The sequence below is a fragment of the Argopecten irradians genome, unplaced genomic scaffold (genome assembly GCF_041381155.1).
Source record: "Argopecten irradians isolate NY unplaced genomic scaffold, Ai_NY scaffold_0135, whole genome shotgun sequence".
Lineage (NCBI taxonomy): Eukaryota > Metazoa > Mollusca > Bivalvia > Pectinida > Pectinidae > Argopecten > Argopecten irradians.
Window position 1 is genome coordinate 52,986 of NW_027187602.1, and position 18,163 is coordinate 71,148.

The window sequence follows — 18,163 nt, forward strand, 5'->3', positions numbered from 1 at the left end:
TAACAAGAATAGTGGTTATACAAAGTTCAATATGAACAAGAAAAAGTGCTGTAAACATCTCAGCCTTCAGTGACAATATCGAGCAAGTAACGACTACAAAGTCATGGAGTATAGTGGTATATGCAAAATGGATAACAAAGCTGTTATTATCCTATTTTTACGTCTTTATATTTGAAAGATTGGGATGCATATAGTCATAAGATCACAAAATCTATTTTTTGCCTGTAAAGATGACTGGCGTATTGTATTGATATATGAATGTATATAATTTTAACTGATTATTATTTGATTGGCATTCTTAACGTCCCTACAAAGTAGGTTAAACACAATAAAAAAAATTGGGTACATAGCTCGTGTGGGTGACACATATTAAAACGTTAAGAACGAGTTGACACGGATGGGTGGCTACACATTAATACAACATTCCTTTAAACTGCAAGAGGTATTTACATTCAGCACCTAACAAGGAAGTGAAAAGACGGTTATGGGACATAGTGAAGGCATTATGGTGTGAGGGTTACGTGGAATACCCACCACACCCGGAAGAACACACAACTGGGGTGGACGATGTAACCATGGATGGAGACAAGCATTGCACTGGTACATTTAGGAGAACCTGGATATCAATGTGTGGGCTATTACTACTACTTATATCGTCAGCAGGTAAGTCAACTAAGATATTATTTCCTTTAAAAAGTTCTTCAACAGCCATTATCGTATACTTAAGGACTAAGAGAGAGTACATCCATTTCTGACTGAAGTTGAATATCGGCATATAGCGATTTAGATCCGTTTCTTGGTGATTAATATGTGTAGTCTTATTTTCCTAAATTCACCAATCCATAATAATAACATCAATGAATATAACTATTTCATCATTTTTATTTTCTCAATTTCTCAAAAGAATAAATAAAAGACAAAATGGTTATATTCTTTTGAAACGGTCCTGCAAGAAAATCATGAGAATAGTGTATGCTCCTCCATCGCATGATCGTAAAAGATAACTATTGTATTGGGATATTATCTTTTTCTCTTCATTTTTTTATATCTTCTTCCAATCGTCTCACTTTTTGGTGTTGAGTTGAGTTCTCGCCACTGAGAGGATAGCCTCTGTGTCCGTCTCGTGGCCGAGACACACTATAGTCCATACAAATGGTAGTTTTTGCTTCTGCTTTATCGTTCAGCATAAAGCGAGTGGGGCGACTGGTTTGCTCGGTATAGTAGAATTTGACTGGATGTGGTATGCTCTTCATTGTCTTTGATGACATGTTTTTTTTGAGAGAGTCCTATAAAATAAGAAATAGTTATACTACATATGTACATGTATATCAACGAGACACAACACTTATACCACAGCTTCCCAAAACATCGTACTTAAACGATCATAGCTGTTAAAATAACACGATTTATACAAGTTGGGTATGTGTAGGATATAGGGTATTCAGATATGAGAGTGATCTGATTTGTAAATTCATATATACCCTTACATACCGTAAGATAACAGAGTATCATTTTATATAGAGACATCTTTGATATCTTAATTTATTTGTATTGATATTTCTTCAGAAAAAATTTAAAACCTGTATACAGACTGTATACATACACATCATGTGTTTGATATGTTTCGAACGCGAAGCAATTGCAATGACCCAGTTTCGTTATTATATGGTACAAAATCAAGCCTGATCTTAAAACACCAAGAACCACATACTTATGACTAATCTGATGATTTTTTTTATTATTTACACATACAAATATTTGGTTCTGCTAAACGTGTTCCTTCAACCTTGAAACTATTTATTTTTAGTATGACTTTTTACCATTGATCATGTTAGAAATACGGAAATGTGTTGACTCTTATTTTTTTTCTTTTACTAATTCTCCTTCAATTTCCTCAAACAATTAAATTAATGGAAAGGTGCAAATTTTAATGCGTGTTCATTTGTAGGCACGTTTCTTTTTGAAATTCTACACGAGTGCCTGTACATTATCTAGCTTTATTGTTGGGATAGGGTGGTGTATCACGAGTGCGAGAGAAAATAGATTATGAAACAAACACATCCGGTTTGTTTAAAGTTGTATGGTTTGTGAGTTGCTGTATTTTTTTTTTGCATAGAAAAAACTATTCAGACATATTTTTCTCCGTCTCTCTAAGTTTTATTATTTTCCATATTTACCGACTTATGTAAAATTTGCTTTCGCAAAATTATTAAAACTATTAAATTTAAATATTGGTTGTTAACGTATATTTAGTGTAACTTGTACGTGTACGTTTAAAATAGTTCGAGTGTATTGAATTGACGAATCAGTGGCGTAGGAAGAATGAAACGTAATGGCGGGGGGGGGGGGGGGGGGGGGGCAATGGTCCTCAATATTTCGTAAACACCCCCCCCCCCTCCTTCGCGACCACCACACCCACAGGATATATACTTGATATTCGTTTTTTCATATATCATTACATTATTATAATCCTTGTACACATTCTATAGACAGTGGCGTCTATAAACTGGAAAATATAAATGAATACGCAAATTAGCGTGCGAGTTTGGGGAGTTCGGGGTCCCTGTAAAAATATTACGATTTAGAATGACCGGGATGAGTTTTACGATGCATTTTGTTGCATTTGCGAGCGCCGAAGGCGCAAGACTTTGGTGATTGGTGGGTCCAGGGGTCTCCCCAAGGAAAAAAAATTACGATTTAGAATGGCTGAGATGAGTTTTACGATGTATTTTGATGAATTTGCGAGCACTGAAGGCGTGAGATTTTGTTTTTTTGGGGGTCCTCGGTTCTCCCCGATAAAAAAATACAATTTAGAATGGCTGAGATGAGTTTTACGATGTATTTTGTTGGTTTTTAAAGCGTTCTTACCATGGTAATTTTTCGATTTAAAGTTACCTGCATTTAGAAATGATAATTGTGAGTGTCGTCATACCATTATGCATCCCAGCTCGATCTGGACATACCGGATTCACACCATCAACACATTATTGTGTAATTCAAAATAATAATGAATTTATCGTCTTGCTAAGTACTGTAAGACATATAAACAAATTAATCTTTTAAGAAACATTTTTTTGAAATAAATATAATCCCTTGGTGGACATTTTTAGTCTAGTTCGTGTGTATTGAATTTCCATTATTAAAGATTTGAACATTACGTGCTTGAACATTTTAGGAAACGGGCCGCGCAGCGAAAATTTTTCTAAAATTTTCTAAAATGTAGTACAAAAATGTGCAGGAGGACCCCCTCTTTTCTTTAAAATGTGCATTTTTAGAACATTTCTCGGCGAAAATGGGGGGGGGGGGGGGGCCCCAAAAGACATTCGTTTGCCCTGCACTGCCCCCCCCCGCTTCTCCCCTATGCCCGTAATTGTTATGATTTCACTTTCGTGTATAATTTGTATTCTTCTCTTCTATATTACGTACGCTGTATCCTACTTTTAGCACACATTCATGTATTCTCAAGTAGATTATCTACTTTCTTCCGGGCAATCATAATAAACCCTTATTCTACCTTTTGTACTTATAAGTAATCTCCGGTAATTTTGGAAATGGTATTACTACCGATAGTGTAGAGTTCATTGCAACTCGTTTATCGATGAAATAATAATGGTTCTATTAAAAATTAATTTTACCACATGGGACACTACACCATATACTTTGAAAATTGGTTAGATCACCTTATTAAAACATCACTATGTTTTTAGCTACACGCTATTGATTATGTGGTTCGATGTAAAGGTATGCGCTAGTAGTATATCCGGTATTTTTAAAAAAAAGCCAAAATAAGAAATCGTCGCTGGTATATAATACATAAATAAAAAACAAAAGAAGCGGACCATATCTCGGCTTCTTTGATGCTGCATTATTTCACTAAACCTAGAGAAATTCTGGTATCTAAACGTCTTGAAATAAGGTCAGGCAAGGATAATACTAGTATTTATTCCCAAACTATAGTAAAGCTACCCCTTAAATTACATTAATGTATCACATCGAATCGTTTCCTTCCATTTGGTTTATTTCGTATTATTTTCATGGAAGCAGTGACTATGGTTACGGATATCTGTTCCGGCACCGGGTATAATCAAATAATAAAAAATTCTCATAAAATAAATGAAATTCTTTTACATTTCAAACTATTACTAAATTAAAACCACAATGCTGGCCACACATTATAAAACCTCGCCTCCTTTATACTCCGTTTTAATTCAAACTTGCAAGAAAAAAAAGGCCTTGCAAATATAACCAACTATACAGTCTCTTGGTATTCGATATCAGGTATTTCCATATAGTTAAACAATATTTAAACTGCTTTTTAATGTACAAGAAAGAGCTAGAGAATCGGTAAACATTTTAAAAACCCATATAATATATAATTTATAGCACGGTCAGATGATATTGCATTATAAATACCTTTACTCTTCACTATTTAATGACCCTTTTCTGTTAGAGATTTCCCAAAAGACTCAGTAGTGATGACTTGCTACCACTCTCCATATTATTTCCTGTTGAAATTGATATTTCTCCACTACAAAAAAGATTTATAAGATACTTCAGATTTATGGATGCTACATATAACCTACAAGGACGTATTAAATCCTTTTTAAAGATCACTTACATGCGGATATGAATAACGTAATTGAGCTTTAAAATGAATTGTCTAGCGAATGGAAATCCCCACAAACTGAATGACACGCTGGTATTAACCGAAATGTTTTTATAAGGTGGGGGTTTGTAAAACAAGCATTATTTCTAACATATTAAAACTTGAAGCAAAGTAAAACTCTCCCGCATCTATCCTTATATAACATATTTTACATCTTTTAAATGTTTTTTTAAGTCATTGAAATTTATTTACAAATAGGAACTGATGGATATTAACAAACCATTAAACAAAAATAATAACCAAGAGGGTAAATGTTACCGTTTACACTTAGCCTAGTATGTGTACATGTATGTGAATTGGATTATTTTAGTGTTTTTGTTTTATAATTACGCGGCAATGTTTTAACTTAGTAACTGTTTTTGAAACAGGAAATTGTACATTTAACCTCTGGTTTCTAATTTCTATGCTTGTACAGCTTACCTAAGTTATATCCAACTAAAAGAGTTATCACCAGGAAACTTCATAACCATGTATCAAGTTTATCAAGTCACATTATCCTGACATCGACACTTATGCATACTTTGGGTATATTCAGTTTATCTACGATCAATTAACCGTCTATATTTCAGGAGCGATATCACTGAGCGGATCACTGGAGTACGGTGTTCCTGGAGACAAGTTCAACTTGATATGTGACGTGCCAGAAGAAGCCAATTGGGTCTCATTTTACAGAAGCCCTGAACAACATGTGGGGACTGTTTTAGTGTCCAACTTGTCAAATGTATCGGAGTGTCATTTTAGAAACGGCACAGCAGCAAACACGACGCCATGCTCCTCAGAATTATGTACGTGTCAGCCTTTGGATAACACTGATCTTGGCAGAAGTTTCGAGTTGGTGATAACACCATCGGACCAGGATCGCAACTCTCTTCATGGCTCTGTACTCGTTACCTTCAAGGATCAGATAATCGGTCATCTGCACTATACATTCTTCCAGTAGCAAGTGAGTATAAAACTATCTCCTTAATACAACAGTTTTAAAGTCAAGACCAAAACCCAGAAACATTCTGTACAGTAACGTAATGTTAATTGTATAACATAACTCGCTGCTGATATGTAATTTGATACCAACGTAGATCAATGTAAACACTTGGTTAGTGGGTGAGAATAAGAATGAATCTGTGCCCATATTATGAATCAAGCAGTGAATCGCTAATAGTCTATAGTTCAAATAATCAATAAAACTTGAATTTATGCGTTACCGATCGGGATATTACACATGTACAGCTATACAGTGTATATATAGTATATATAGTTATTTATACAGAAGCGCTCCAATACTAGAACAGTTCTTTGTCTCGAGTGTGAAGCCTTGAGAAGGTTCCCGCTAATGTATTAGATCACACAGCTCCTATCATTTATAACTGTCTCTGCGCGGGTGCAGGAGATTTATATAATATGTACTAGTGTAGCGCTTAAGCGATCGTTATAATGTTAACACGCGTCAAGTCGAGTTGTTTGGTAAAGACATTATTTAAGATTGAATATTAGTTAAATTGAACAAGTTATATAAAGTAAACTACTGTCTTTTCGCGTATAAAATATTTTGCCTCTTCATTATCTTCAAGATATTTAAGTCTTATTTTTCAATAATATTTCGCGTCTATGAAGAATGTCCTACCGTTTTTAGTCTATGACCTCGTAGCCCCAAAATATATTGAAAATACTGCTTATAATTTAATTCATATGACTCACTCAGGTACTAATTAGGTATAAGAGTTTACTAATTTTACAATAAAACAAATTGAGTTGTGGCGCAGTGATATCTTATCCACTAATTCAGTTTGGCCAATGACTGTTTCGCTTTTAAAATTTTCAGCGAAACCGTTTTGTAGATATGACGTCATAATACTTGACGTACAAACTTTCGGTCTATGAAAAAATAACTTCAAAGATCTAACCAACAGAAATGAGTGTAACATATGAAATTAAAATATTCGCGAATACATAACTTCACGTGCAGGGGCTCTTACTGGCAATCATTCGAAAACAGTAGAATTTTCTGTCTTGAGAAATAACCCGAAAATTGATATATCACGAAAGTGGTTTACAGTAATCAAAACAATAACTGAAGAATTGATGATAGATTTTTATTGTAGAAAGGTCAGCGATCAGTTAAGGTGAATGTAAAGTATTAATCTCTCCAACGACCTATTGTTTACATGTATTTTTAACTAGATTTGTAAGTATAGTTCTCCGCATATAGTACTGCACGTATTTTGTAGATTTGTGTATGCAATATATATCCTAATCTTCTTGGGTTATTACAGAAGGACCAGGCAGCCGTTTGTCACTTATTCCTACCGACACTTCTTACACAAAGTTTGAGGGTGAGCGATTACCAAACATCACATGTGTCGCTGATTGCACACCCGGATGTTCATTCGTCTGGGAAAAAAGCGGAATCACGATTACTTCCAGATCGGTTTTGTCACTAGAGACGCTGGACAGATCCGAAGCGGGGCAGTATACATGTATCGCCTCGAACAACTACGGTACAGGAATAGCAACACTTTCAGTTAATGTTAATTGTAAGTATGATTTATTGATGTTCGAACCACATTACGAATTTTACGGATTTACACTTGGGTATCAAAACACTTGATACGGGTGTTCAGAACTGCAAATGTACATTACTATCGTGTCCTAAGTACATCATAATTATATTTGCTTAATATGTGTATAATTCGGAATGAAGTGCATAATACAACATTGCAACAAAAAGATGTGATTTGTCAACGAATCTATTAGTAATGAATTTTGGTAATTTGAATACATCGCTTTTGCTCCGGTATATCGATTAGTAATATACATGTTATAATACACAATGATAGTAAATGTGTTTAGTTCTTGAGACAAACTTCGTGTAAATCTACCAGACTTACTTCCCTTCCTTTCGTTTCACTCGATCAGATACGTGTCTGTGTTGTCTCAGTCAATATACTAATATCGTATGACATTTTCAAGAGCATGATGTTGCTGCATTCGCGACGAAAAAAAATAGACTAAGAATCAACTACTCATATATACTCCTATAGACACAATGCAAAATTGTAAACTGCTAAAATTTACTTTTTTCATTTCAAGTCCAAATTACGAGCATTGTGGCAAGCGAAATTAACCGGTTATACGGTAAAAATTTGCAACAAGGAAATGTGTATGATTTTGGCCCTTTTTTGCACCAAAAATCCATCAACATTTTCAAAGGGTTTACATTTATTGATTAAATGTATTCTGATTCGACAATTTGACAGATTTTTTTTTATGGGCCATATATAGCCCTTTTTTTTAATGAACGTTTTTTCAAGTTAAGCAGGTACGAGTTGCCATGGCCAAAGTCACGCACGTTAAACATCCATAATCACTGTGGAGGTATGCATACATTTAGGACAACTAAATATGTCAAATCCAACAATTTGAGCAGTTCTAGACAAATATGTGTAGCAAAATTAACCGTCTTGACCAAATGTGTTGGGGACACAGAGTTTTTTTTTTTCACCACCACAGGTTGATGGGTGGGGGGCATTAACTGGAAATGTACAAATATAGTTTCTTTAAGAAATAGTGATCTGGTATATTACCTATAAACCCATGCATACGCTGGGGAGAAGGGATATGTTGATCTAGCATGTTACAATCCAGATAAAGATCCTCTTTTAAAATCTTATTTTGGACACACCTTGTTTTCTTCATTTAGATGGACCAGAAAGCATTGCAATCTCAACAAGTGATAAGGACTTAGTCGAGAACCAGTCGGTTCCGGATATCGACTGTAATGCTGACTGCAGACCGCCATGCACTTACACCTGGTCCAAGAGTGGACAGATTTATTCCAACCCGCTCTCACTATCATTGGCAACCAGGGAAAAGGATGGAACATATCAGTGCTCGGCCTCTAACTTAGGAAGAGAATCCGTTATAGAATGGACTCTGACAGTAAGATGTAAGTTTGTATATAAAAGGCGCAATAATGAAATACCATTCTATTTATACATTCTATATCATATTTCTAACATGCAAATAAAAGTATGACTCACAAGTCATCATCTATCTAAATATATGTATCCTTTAAATCATCATAATCATCATCATCAACATCATCATTATCATCATTATCATCACCAACATCAACATCGTCATCATCTATCTAAATACGCAGTATTCTGTTCATTAGGTAAGATAATATGTATAATTGTATCTACAGATCCTCCAGATATCGTCAGGTTGGACTACACACAAGGCAATGCCGACATCATGGAAAATTCAGCAAAATCACTTACCTGCGACATAAAGAGCAACCCGAGCTCTAATATTACTTGGTATTTCAATAGTAATAACGTGGCGTTGAAGACGACTTCAAATGTTCGAAAGAGTACCTATGATTTGACTTCTGCTAAGTGTCTGGACACAGGAGCTTACACTTGTTCAGCCTGGAATAGTGTATCCAATGCTCCAGTTACAAGGACTTTACCTATAAACGTCTTGTGTAAGTATCATACTTGCATTTACAACCCCTGATATAAACATACCCTTGTTGATTGTACATTTAAAAGATTGTTTAATTATCCATTTATACGAATCGGATTTAATTGACTAATGACGGAAAGTTGTGATACGGATGTTGCGAGCATCATAGGAGATCGGAATTCACCCGACTTTATTGAGAGATTCACAACGGAAACACGCCACGCTTTATCTCCTGAATTGCCTGATTCAATTATCGTGGTACATTCCCATAAGTCTCCATGTTAGTCTATCTATTGTTCATGAACAATTGTTGCCAATTTTTAAATCATATTGAGTTAATGTCACACTTTTGTTTATACACTTTTATAGGTAAGCCGAGGAATGATACAAGAGCTACTACTCAGTCGCAATCTAAGATAGGATTACGTTTATCTGAAGATTTAGTAATAACTTCTGTCTTTTTGTCTAATCCGGAACCAACCTTTTCCTGGCAGTTCCATCAATCAGCCATGACTGAGCCCCTTGTGAATGGGGAGAATGGTGTTTCTATAAGCAGCTCGTACAATGTAACTAGTCTGTCTACAGTGTCAACTCTAAGAAGATCTAGCATGCGAGAAGAACGGCTTGGGATCTATATCGTTACCGTTACGAATAGCTTCGGTACCGACACACGAATATTTGAGGTAGTACCACAAGGTAAATATACTCTTTTAAACCTTTCTAGCATAACATTTACTACGTTATAAATAGTAAGAAGGATGTAACAAAATTGATAAAATGATAAATTATTAGACAATGAAGACAATAATTTTTTTCGCATCTACTAAATTTCCCGATTTCAGTTTTAAAACATGTTCGTGGATATTAAGTTTCGCGGATTTAAAATTAATACCAGTACCTTTGATTTTAATTATGCAAGAATTGTGAAAGATATCAATTCGCGGAGATAAACTTTCGCGAATTTACGTAGATTGCGAAATTCGTGAAAATAGATAGCACGAGAAAGAAAGTTGATTTACATTATATGATGCTAATAATAATAAACAATTAGTATACGTATAATTACGACTACCAGACAGGCTCAAGTTTGTTTTATTAAATTTGTAAAACGAATTGCGAAGCACTGAATATATGAAAAGTTGTATAACATTAGTACCACACAATGAAAAAAGTCAATTGGTTGAATAACTTCATATTATACAGAAAAAAAGAAAGTCGTTGTGAACTTAATTTTCCGTCAAGTATAAATCTAATAACAAAATATAAGTAATAATAATTAATCATATCTGAAATATGTTTTAGAGTGTTGTTACTTATTGTATTGTGTATTTTCAGATAAACCCAAACCACCTTTCCAGGGTCAAGCTGAATGTCTTTACTCCGATAGAGCGATGCTTAGTTGGACGTCTAATTTCAACGGTGGTTCTGAGCAGACGTTCGTGGTAGGGATGCGCGACGACCAACAGGAAAGTTTTATAATCAACATGGACGAAACATATGCTGATCCTGGAAGGAATAAAAATGTCAACGCTGAAATTTCTGATTTATCGCCTGACAGACGGTATTATTTCAATGTTTTCGCAATAAACGGGTATGGAAATTCAACTCTTATTGAGGAAATCAACTGCACAACAAAAGGTAGGATTTTAATTTAATTTTTCAGAAATTCCTTATAGGTAATCATTTCAGAAGTTTAAAAAATGCTCATGAAAGTCATTTGTCGGATACAAATCTTTGAATTTCTAGATATTCAACTGTCAACCGACTCAAATGCACCGCTCATGTAGTATAGTTATTCCAAAAAAGGAATTTCTTCAGTTACTCAGCATTACTGATAATTATTGATCATTTTTCAGCGTCTATAACACGCTGTTTTATCAATAAAAACACCATTTTCAGCAGATTATGCCAAAGTGAAATACAAATCAATATATGTTACACTGATTGCGTATGAAGAAGTGGTTATCTTCATTTCTTGATAATTTCTGCTTTATATAGTTGTTATTATCTCTGAATTTGTCAATATGGGCAGATTGTACTAATTCAAAGTAATAGTTTGGGGCGCGATTTCAAGCCATGATTGATAAATTATGACGAGTACTTAGTACAGGGTGGTTTTGTCGCCATTCGTTATCTTTTAGACCCTTGTTGATCTTAATCACGCTTGCTTTAATTGAAAAAATAATTATGATGTACTGCATAATTAACATCAAATTTCTTACACCTAGGCGTTCCCATCAATGACGTATCTCCGAATGCAGGTGCCATCGCCGGTGCCGTTGTAGCTGCAGTCATCCTAGCTGCATGCGCCATTATCGCTGTTTTCGTCTTCAGAAAGAAGATCAGAACATTTTTCAAAAAAGGCAAGAAATCATGGCGTATAACTCTTTGACTTTATTCTGCCACACATCCATCCGTATGCGAGGGTCCTGTTATTGGCTATCTTATTTAATTTTATTTTTAAGTTCTATCCAATAATATACCAAATCGAAGATGAGTGAACCCTATTTAATGTTACATTTTGTAATGAAGTTGTTCAAAGGTGTTATATTACTCTCATAAACTACTTCATATTCGCGTTTTTGACAAGAAAACAAATAAATGACATGTATTAAATCAAGTTACATGTGTTTTTTCATTTTATTTTCAGAGAATGATACAGAGGTGACAAATGCCACAAACAGGTACTTAATATTAGCGGTTTTGACTGAAAATAAAATATCAGATTACAGTTCTATATCTTATTCAATCTAAGTTTTTAAATGAGATAATGTTATCTAACAATGGAGGGGGAAATTGATTGATGGTCATAGGTTAGAAATAAAAGTTCTACTACAATCATGATATCAAGGCAAGAACTCCTATAGGAGTTGAACCATGTTTCAAGCGTACATAGGTATGCATGGGGCTTATAATTAAATAAAAATAGTAAAAAATATGAACAAAACAAACAAAAGTAAGTGTTAAAAATAGAACGCTTCTATTCGGTATGCATATTTCTTCCAATTTCATTGTTTTCTTCTTAACTTTTTTATCATTATTATATGTCCTTTTCGCCAATGCCTATATAACAAATTACTGTACTATACCATCCAATAAAGCAAAAACAAACAAAGTGACCCGACATTTTCATTGGGTATTTGATGATGTGTGTTGATTGCCGATTTGGTTGATATTATTATAATAAATACGGTTGGTTATAAATATCAGAGTTAATGAGTACTACAACGTAACTGGAGAGCAGGGAGCGACCAACCAAAAGGTGTATGATGAAGTGAACTATGAAACACGAGGTAACGTCTTTGTTTAAGGAAATGAATATCTGTATGAGCTACGTAAAAGTCACACACACTGAAAATAGTGATTTGTAGAAAATAAAAAAGATTAAGGGAAGATGTATGGTAGTTACATATAGGTGTTCGTCAGGCTCCGTATTTACCATAATGTTTTGTATATAATTCTTAAATGCATATTTTAGAACAGGAACTTCGATATTTGACAGGGTCTTTCGAATATTAACAGTTCGACATATCGAGATTCAACTGCACTGGAAATAAATTGATGTAACGGGTTATTAACTTCAATAGCTCAAAAGCAAGGTGTCAGATATTTATTTTTCTTATCCTCAAGACGGAATTTTGACTAGCATATTGATTTTTTTATAAACTGATTATTTGACAACATTATTGATTTATTTGTTATTCGCTATTAACAGAGCAACCCATTAACGAAGAAGTCCAAGAAGGGTACGTTACTGTTTATAACCATTCACACTATCAGAAATCTGTTGAGTTGAATTATTACAGCTCACTCATATCTAGGTACACGTAAACTAACGTCATTCATTACAGATATATAACTTAAAACCTAAACTGTAAAATATCATAATGTATTAGATTTGCCCTGATTTTCATCTATTTCCATTGGCCAATAAGTGAAGTTCAATATATAGCATATTAACTCGGTGTTTCCAATATCAGATACACCGAGTGAATATTCATTTGCGAACTTCATTGCACAGTCGTGGCATTCTTCAGGGTGTCTTTCTTTGACCAACGCTTTTCTTATATTTACTATGCACATTTAGAGAAAGGTTTTGACATTTTTGATAAAACAACATATCTAGTATAAAAAATTAAGGACATTTGTATCGGTCCATGTTGCGAAATATCGCCCTTGTAAAATTTAAAATACATGCCCTCGCCCTCGGTCATTATTTATATTACACGGGCGATATAACACCATATGGACATCAACAAAGGGCTATAATTGATAAATAGACGATACTTACTTTCAAAATAAACTATTATGAATGGCGTTAGATGACACTTCTTTTCTAATGCATGCACATTGTATAAGAGAAAAAATAAATATAAAGATATAGCTCTTTAAACCATCTATACGTCGAAAAGGTGTTTGGCCATTTAGATTAGTTGTGTTTTAATATCCGTTTTTATCTAGAATTAAATTATTACATATTAAGGTGGAAAATAACTTAAAACAATTTTGTACCGTTATTTCAAATTGTCAGTAAATACCGTACCACCTTTGCCTAAAAATTTGTCTTTAGCGTATTATAGCGGTCTTTAATATGAACTTTTTGCTGATGTAATAATTCGAAAACTGATGTAACGATGGAATCAAACGGTAAACGTTAATATTTTAGGGATAAGATTTAGTGCTTTCGCATCGGGACATTTTTTGCACTAAAATAGTATTGAAGTAAGTAGATTACCTAGTAAGGAGTATGGCAATCATTACGAATGCGCGAATTTATCATTGCGCTAACTTGTGTAAGGTCAATTTTTGCGCTAAAATGTATCTGCGTCAAATAAACTATGGCAATACTCTAATATATAATTCTGAGTGGAAGAGAAAAAGTATATTGTACCAATGCATTATTATACAGCTAGGTATATTCTTTGATAGAAAGGTAATCACTAAGTAGGACCAAGTATGTAGTCCCTACACAATATAAATTCTCATGTAACTGCATACATGTATTACAGTCGCATCTGCCCAGTTGCGAAGGTATCGATTGTTGCGTGATTATTTTTAAACGAATGTTGCGTCTTTTTCCCTGCAGAATGTAATATTACGCTCACAAATACATGACGTAATAATTGATACCTACACGCAAGGGCAGACAATTATACAATAATGAAATTGCAGATTACGTGAAATCCGTTGTAAGCAAAATCGAATGAGAATTATATGGCGATAATGAAATGTGCAATTAATAGGAATATGGTTATCCTGGATACTCCAGGGGTTACTATCACTATCGTGATGTGGAGATAACGATTGATAGTAACCCCTGGAGTATCGAGAATGGGGCATGGTTTACTGAGTTAAGTGCTGGATAATTGTTTGCGTGGCTTCTTATACTGTTTTGATCTGTCAAATACTTAAATCTTTTGTAATGAGAAAGACACTTTTACTATACAGCAATGTGATCACATATCAGACAGCTGTCAATTTAGGTTCATGCTTTGTCACATATTTCGGTATGTATACACATAACACCTCTAGTGCTATATATTTTCGAGTAGGATTTCGGAAAACCAAACAATAAACAAAATATCATTTTTGTATCACAAACCCTTTAAGAACTCGAATTCTTTGGCTAAATTATGATGACCCACGTTATTCAATCTAAAAAAATGTCAATTTTGTTTAGCAACTCGACCTACGAACATTTGGGGGAACAAGATAAACCATCAATCTACGATGATTTACAAGCAAATCAAGGTGAGATAATATGTACGCACATGAGCAAATCGGAATACTACACTAAACGTGAAGTTGAAACAGATATTTGTAAATTAGATATGATTTTCACCACGACAAATCACAACATTGTGTTAGTCTTTACAAAACATCGCCATCATTATTTCAGTATTATTGAATTTACACTATATTTGCGTATACACTTTAAAGAAGTAAAGAAAAAAGTAAAAGAAGTAAAGAAAATAAAAGAAGTAAATAAAGAAAGTTAATTTGAAAAAATGATAAAAGGTCAGAAACATAATGGACATAATGCCGGACGAATGTAACCTGATCATTTACAATATGTTTTATTATATTTCTGTATTGTAAGCTTCAGGAGCTCAGTCAGAGGAATCGCCATCTAAGAATCGGTAAGTTGGTGATCCCTTGAGTTGTCTTGATGGAGTTGTCTAAAACATAAGTTGATAGATATTTTCTTTTCACTTTACGAAACGTAAGACAGCAGTTGAACTTTAATCAAGGATATTCGGTAAGAGAACAAGGTCACATGGTCAATCAATATTCTTGTGATTCTTGTAATCTCTGAATTCAAAATCATCTCCCTTCATTTACAAACTTTTGATTTGGGAGGAAAAAAAATGACAAATAGTTTGCTTACGGTAGAGTCTCATAATCAGGTGGGTGAGGGATGTAGCGGATTTCCTGAATGTTCTGTTTTATTAGCATGTGCATGTAATTCTCAGTTTCTAGAAGTACATATAAATAAAAGGTAATTTCAATAAGTAATCAAAGAAACAATATTTCCACCTGATAACTGAATTCATAAGTGTGTATTAATGAATAGGAATGAGCAACACTGCCTACTTAGGCAGTAGTAAAACAATTAGAAATGCTTGTTACTGTTCACTGTTATGGAATTTTGCCACGATCCATGTTATTTTTTTGTAAATACTTTATATTTTATTTACAGAAATGCCAAACCAAAAAGCAGAAGTGGTCGACTATCACACTTCTACCAAAACGTCAGGTTTAATAAACCAAAACAAGGTTAGTTACAATTATCTCACATTACAGCGCATCCTCGATACTCCAGGGGTTCCGATCACTTACGATCTCTACACCCCTGAACTATATAAAACTGAAGGCAGTACAGAGGAAAAAATCTGAACCAATCAAAGGCCAGCAAAAATTTCCTTTGAAGACTGCAGAGAGAGCGACGCCCAAATTCAATGCCACACAGTCATAGTGTACCGTTATACGGCTCGTTTGATGTGAATCAAATGACTAAATTACCTGTTCTGTTCTGTCGCCTCTAGTTTTACTATTAGACAGGAGTTGGTGTAATTTAAAGCAAATGTAATGAAAGAGCGGTGCAGCGGAAGTTCAAGCGAAGACAGATGTAATGATATTAGTAGGAAAAATATAACAGGAATTCAGAAATACGTTTATTTTGTCAAATTTATCAAAACGTGTATTTTTGTTTTGCAGATAACGAGCCTACTTATGTAAACACTAAGCCGAAGGCTAAAAAGAAGAAGAAAAACAAAAATTGAAAGGACTACATTTTATGGTCAGGTGTAACTATTGAAACGAGTTAAAATGTCGTTGAAATGAAAACGTGTTCATTATATTAATATAGTGCTGTGTTGTGAATCGTTCGCTTTTTCGTAAGTTTGAAGCAGTACGCTAATTTTGAGAACATTTAAATTTTCGATCAAAAATGCTTCTTTTAATTATAGTTCACCACTACTTGATATTGTGAACAGAAAATCTCAATGTCTCTAGTCATAATACTACGAAACCAATGTGATTGTAACAGCATGATCATGAAAGATAAAGAAATAATGTAGGAACAATGTTGCATATTTTACGGTGAACGCATCACGGTATATGTCTTACAATCAGGGGCAGTGGTGGATCATTTGTTTAATGTGCCTCAACTTTGAACTTTGAATCTGGATGCACGTGGGAGACTTGTATGAAACTATTTAGCTGTCCAGGAACTTTTGAAGTTCACAGTTTTTTTTACCTTTTACAGAACACATATAGTCTATGATACATATACTTAGTATACAATCGCCAATACTTACATTTACATGTATGTCACATACCTGGCTTCCATTCTCAAATGACTTTACCGCTATATCATCAAAATAGTTTTAAAGATGCTCCACCGCCGACAGAGCATACATGATATTCATCATTTGAACAAAAATTGGTGTTTAATCGTGTACATATATGCCAAATTAATACAAAAATAACATATAATAATTTATTTCGCCTTTGGTGCATGCGCAATCATTACTTCATTCCATATACGATATAGTGCCACAGATTTTCTTCGGAATGCAATTAATTATTTTTCATATTTTGAACTTGAAATAAAACTAGAAGGTCAACCTTTTCAATGGTGGTAATGGTGTAAAGTAAGTAACTTTTGTAACTGAAGAAAAATACTAAATCGCCTGCTCCTGTTTTTGATAGCGAAAAAATACTATTTGTTAGCGGTGGAGCATCTTAAATCAAAATAAAAAGATGCTAGTATACACTGGTTACATGTATTACAAAAACAAATGTAGAAATATCAGTATTTGATCGATTGTTTGATTGAAAAACTAAGTATCTTGATTTGTAAAACCTTATTTGTATAATCAAAATAGTGTAGCCATTTCGAATATGTTCTTTGTAGTTTTTCTGTCACTGTATATACAGTATGTATTTCTAACAAATTCTTGTTACATTGTGATACCTCAAAAAAGCGCGAAAACAAATAAATTGTACCTATCAGATATCAATTGACATTATCACATTGTCTAAAATAATTTTAAGAAAAAAAAGTAATATATATGCTCATTTAATATTAAATAACATTGTATTAAAGTACTATGTGGTATTTCCAATGTGATAAATTAGATATTCTTTATTCCCCTGTGTTCAAATTACATTAATTTTGTATATTTGTATGTATAAAAAAACTTATTATAAATAAGTGTGTAGATGTATATTGATGTAAAAATATAAGTGTCTATTTTGTTATTTTTATAAAATAATTAGCGAAAAAGAATTACATTTCCTCGAATGGCGCTGATAAAAATCAGTTACAATCCAACAATTACGATTGTTTAGTATATATATTATTTGTTATACGTCTATCCAATTTAGTATGCTTGAACGTATTCTTTCTAAATGTGCATTGCAGCTTCATTTCATTCATAACTTCCACAGGTGTAGATCTTCTGTTAAAAATTCGTACAGTTTGTATCGACATTTTAATTCATTTCTACTTAAATGCATTGTTAA

At 33.7% G+C, this 18,163-nt stretch overlaps 1 pseudogene; it reads left to right on the plus strand.

The window, feature by feature from the left end:
* Positions 1-424: 424 nt before the first annotated feature.
* LOC138311847 (contactin-3-like) lies at positions 425-17,533 on the plus strand (annotated as a pseudogene).
* Positions 17,534-18,163: the final 630 nt, after the last annotated feature.